Raw genomic sequence first — 5,094 nt, 5'->3', positions numbered from 1 at the left:
AAGTACTCCCTATTCTCTAGTGTACAAACGAGGAAATGTATATGCCTTTCTGACTAAATTTTATTATTATTATCCATTTATATTTGTAAACTATATTCTTAACAAAAAAATATATTAAATAAAGGTAGTGTGGCGATTTCACTTTCGGAATTTTTTTCAATTCAGTTTTGTGATAGATATATTTTTATATCATTTGTTTTGTTTTATTCTCTATTGATTTATTTATTTGTTTCAATATAAAACTGAATTTCTTTTTACGATTTATTTACCAAAAATTAAAATTTCTTACGATTATTACCGAAGTACGTTTTACGAAATACATTTTCTTTTCCAACTTTTTATTTTTAACTAATAATATTAATCTTAACATCAAATTATTATTTTATTTTCGCAAAAATTCACAGATAATCTTCATTTAACAATTTATTTGATAGATATGTAATAATCTTTTTAACTATTTAAATCATTACTTTGGTTTCCATTCATTATCAGACGACAGGTTCATCTCTGCGTAAGTCTGAACAACGGTTTTACTTCTTAAACTTTAATTATTATTATTATTACGATTATTTTGTTTGAGACCCTCACATTAAAATTAACAACGTCGAGCTTTGATTCAATTAGTATCAAAAAAATATTTTATTTACTTTCTTTATAGAATATTTGGCGGAGATAAAAAATATGTACACCATCCGTTTTCAACGTAACAAAAACACTAACCCTGACCCTAATGCCAAACCCTAAACCTGACCCTAATCCCAAACCCTAACCTTAACCACTGGGTGTACGTATTTTTTACTTTCGCCGAATATTTATGTAATTATAGAAGTTTGGACGTTAAGGACATTGCTCTGTTAAAAGCTTCCTTGCCTCCCGTAATTCCCCAACATTACCCCTGACCTAACCCTTCTTTCATCTTCATGACCCCTAATGTCCACTTTTTTCTATCTATTGCTTATATTACTTTTTAGCTTCCGTTGATGTCTTTCTCTAATTACATGTCTTCTTTCTCTCTTTTCTTTTTTTTTTTTTGAACACTTTACAAAAGCTCCTTATATTCTTCTTTGGAAAGTTTTATTATTATGTACAATTTCTATTTTATTACATAACACGTATGCATATGATATATAATACATATGTAAGACCAAGTGCCTCAATGGGTCGCAACTACGAGGTTCAATGGAACCTACTGAAGCAAGCAACTCCAGAGGCAGATCAAAGGAGAGGCAGGAGGGCTCCCGATAAGTTTGCCTAGCAAAGTCGAAGAGCTGTGGGGCATTCCCCCTTACTGCATGGAGGATGACATTCCAGCAGATGGAATTGAAGGCATTCCTGAGATCAAGTTTGAGAATGACCTTTGGGGTCTCAGAAGGCAACTTAGTGGAAACTCTTGTGGCATGAGCAGCAGCCTCACAACCTAGCTTTGTACCCAATCTCTAGCTGAATAGGGGAAAATTTGATAGACGAGGCAGTTTGAAACTGAGGACAGACACACTTTTGCTGTGGGCTGTCACAGTGTACACCCAGCTGTTATGGAGCAGAGGTCACCGTTGGACTTTGTGAGATCGAATAGTTTAACCCCAAAGAGCAGGGGGAAAATGTAAGGAAGAACACTTTCAGACAAGGACATGTTGATGAACTGGGTTAGGTTTTCCAAGAACTCAAGACTGGCACCATGGCTGACAGGGAGATACCATTTTTGAGATGCTGAGTTTGTAGACCATCAAGCACAGCATTATAACTTGCAGGAAAAGATGCAGCCACCTTCTTGATATTGTCAGAGATGAAAGAAGGTTGTAAAAAAACCTAATAGGTTGGGCCAATGAAGGATAAAGCCAGACATTCATGGTAAAATGTTTTTATTTGGAAATATTATATCAATGACAATCTTTTTGATTAAAGATTAAGATATTTTAATAATATTTGTTAAAATGTAGTTGAGACAGTTGGATAAGTTTACTTTCCATCCTTCTGAGCGGTGGGGATAAAATAAAGTACCAGTTATGTACTGAGGTAAACATATTCCATTTTACCCCGACTCTAGAAGATTATGGTATGATCTTGTCCCTATGAGAAAATAAAATACAGAATAAAACATAGATAATGACATGAAATATGTTTATTACAAAAACTGAATTGAAAAAAACTTCCGAAAATGAAACGGTCATGAAATCTCTAATATATATTTTAAGACTGTGTGTTACAAAATATACTTTCTTAATTGTACATTACAATAGGGAAAACTGGAAGCTCTATTTCCAGAATATATAGTGCTCACAAAGTAAAGTGAGACTTTGAATACCGATTGATCAATCAGATTGTTTCAATGGTAAATTGTCTCCAAACGCCTTCAATCGATCTACCCTTTCTCTAGAGCTAACAAATCAAGCACTTCCACAGAATTAGAGCTTCATCCATTTGGAGCTAATCCATATTAGAAAACATGGGTTCATTGCTCAGCAAGGAAGAAGAGCAAGCATAAACAGAAAGGAAATTTGGGAGAGATAGAGAATAACATTTATGTAACCCCAAATTCTTTGAGCAATACAGCCTGGACAGGCAAAGTTGATCTTGTCTGGATGGATATTAATCCAGACTTAATGATCGAGATCTTTTTAAAATTCTTCTAACCACTTCTAAAAGTCTGGTGAAAATATAAAATAATTTTAAAAAGATCCTATTTATTTGCTTCATTTTATTTACTGAAAATTAATTATCTTTACGATTTATTTACCAAAACTAATGTCTATTTTCATGATTACTACCACAGTATGTTTTATGAAATACATTTTATTTTCCAAGTTTTTACTTTTTCACTAATAATATTAATCTTAGCATCGCATTAGAATTTTATTTTTAAAGAACAATTACAGATAGTCTTCATTTAACAGTTTATTTGATAGAAATATAATAATTAATATTTTGACTATTTAAATCAATACTTTGGTTTCCACTCATAACCAGACGATAGTTTCATCTCTGCGTAAGTTGAAACAACAGTTCTAATGCTTAAACTTTAATTATTTTTGTTTTTTGTTTAAAACCCTCATACAAATATTAATGTCATCAAACTTTGATTCAATTAATATCAAGAAATATATTTTATTTGCTTTCTTTATTGAATATTGATATAATTATCAAAGTTTGGACATTAAAGTACTGACTTAGTAGAAGCCCACAAAATACCCACTATCTTTCCATCAAAAATTTTGGTCACCTTTTTTAATTTAGTTTCACTCGCAAATGCATGTTAATAAAATAAAATAAAAACAAGGCAGCACCTTTGACTTCCAGAAACATTTTTTTCATGATCTGAATTGTTAAACCCTGGAATAAACTACTCACACCAGTTCTTAATCTGTCTGGACACCGCATTTTTAAAAAATTCCATATCATCATCGTTTAGCGTCCATTTTCCACGCTGGTATGGGTTAGACAGTTTGACTGAGGTCTGGAGAGCCAGCAGCTGCACCAGGCTCCAATCTCATCTGGCAATATTTCTACAACTGGATGCCCTTCCTAATGCCAACCACTCTGAGAATGTAGTGGGGTGCTTTTTATGTACCACCAGCACAGGGGCCAATCAAGTGGTTCTGGCGTTGATCATGTTCGTATGGTGCTTTTTACATGCCACTGGCACAGGAGCCAGTCAGGGAGTACTGGCATCGGCCACGTTCGGATGGTGCTTTTTACGTGCTACCATCACTGGTGCCAGTCAGGCAGACCTGGCATTAACCACGTTTGGATAGAGCTTTTTACATGCCACTGGCACTGGAACTGATCAGGGGACACTGGCCATAGCTGTGATATTGGTTTTACTTGACTCAAGAGGCCTTCTCAAGCATATCATATCATCCGATGCCTCAGGGGTGTTCTTTACTAGGCTGGATATGCATGGCTGCGATCTCACTTTAGTTGCTGAGTCTTCTCAATCACAGCATATCTCCAAAGGTCTCAGTCTCCTGTCATTGCCTCTGTGAGGCCCAATGTTTGAAGGCCATGCTTCACCACCTCATCCTATGTCTTCCTTCCATGCTTCCCAAAATTCACCAACATTACTCCTGATGTGCCTATCCATCCTTCCATCTTTATGACTCTTTTAATGTTCACTTTTCTATCTTTTTGTATTTTATTCCGAGTACAGTGTATGTACTTCTAGCTTTTATTGCTTGCTTTACTTATATGTCTGCTTTCTGTCCCCTCTTTTAACCTTTCCTGACAAGTTGCAGCGCATCTGAGCCCTGTATACAATAAGCTTATTATTACTATTATTCTGCTGAGGTCATCTTTGTCTTTCATCCTTCCAAGGTCAATAAAAGAAGTACCAGATGAATACCGGGGTCAATAGTGGGAATATTTACCAGTCAGAGCACTGTATCCTACGTCACGATTCGCTAGAATATTACCCATGTCATCAGAAAGATCTGATCAATCAAGAATTTGCATAGAACAGGCTCCAATGGAAATTTCATCTTTTAGTTTGCTTCTTTCTGAGCCTAACCATCAATATATATTCGGTGCACCTTAGGTATTTAGACAAATGGTAAGATGAGATGAGATGGCAGACAGACAGCCAAGAGACCGTGGACAGCAGTTAAAGCAAGAGACATTAGAAGATGGTAGCATGGCCAGCAGCTAACCACATTTTAACTACTGCTACATTCACACAAATCCAAGAACAATTATCTCCAAACTCTGTTGATGTTTTGTCATTCATAGCAATGACCACATTTTTCTTTGTTTACGAAAAGAATAAATATTTTGTTTATCAAAAGTCTCAACAGATATCAATGTTTTTCTGTGAAACAAGTGGTGACCCGAGTGTATGAAGAACATTCCACAACCTCATCTTTGTAACAAGTAGTAACTCCGAAGGAAGAATATGATGCAGTCTAGAACTCGCTGATGACCTTGTCTAAGGACATTGTGCAGCTTTGCAAGGTGAAAAGCACTGCCACTACACACCTTACCAACACCTTATAAGTTCACATGAACAATGTTGATATATCTCTGAGAAAATTCTCTCTCCAGGCAACTTTTCCCTGCCATTGTAGCCTTGCTGTGCCACCATCATCTCTGTCAGTGAAGCACTGG

The 5,094-nt window shown here is 35.5% G+C and overlaps 1 long non-coding RNA gene across 1 annotated transcript; it reads left to right on the top strand.

Moving 5' to 3' along the window:
• Window positions 1-468: 468 nt before the first annotated feature.
• LOC149137440 (uncharacterized) lies at window positions 469-4,777 on the top strand. Its single transcript, XR_016238226.1, has 2 exons — window positions 469-511; window positions 4,309-4,777. It is a non-coding gene; the product is annotated as an uncharacterized LOC149137440 (long non-coding RNA).
• Window positions 4,778-5,094: the final 317 nt, after the last annotated feature.

The sequence above is a fragment of the Octopus bimaculoides genome, chromosome 1 (genome assembly GCF_046866305.1).
Source record: "Octopus bimaculoides isolate indiv1 chromosome 1, ASM4686630v1, whole genome shotgun sequence".
Taxonomy (NCBI): Eukaryota; Metazoa; Mollusca; class Cephalopoda; order Octopoda; family Octopodidae; genus Octopus; species Octopus bimaculoides.
This window is presented reverse-complemented; position numbering and strand designations above follow the sequence as displayed.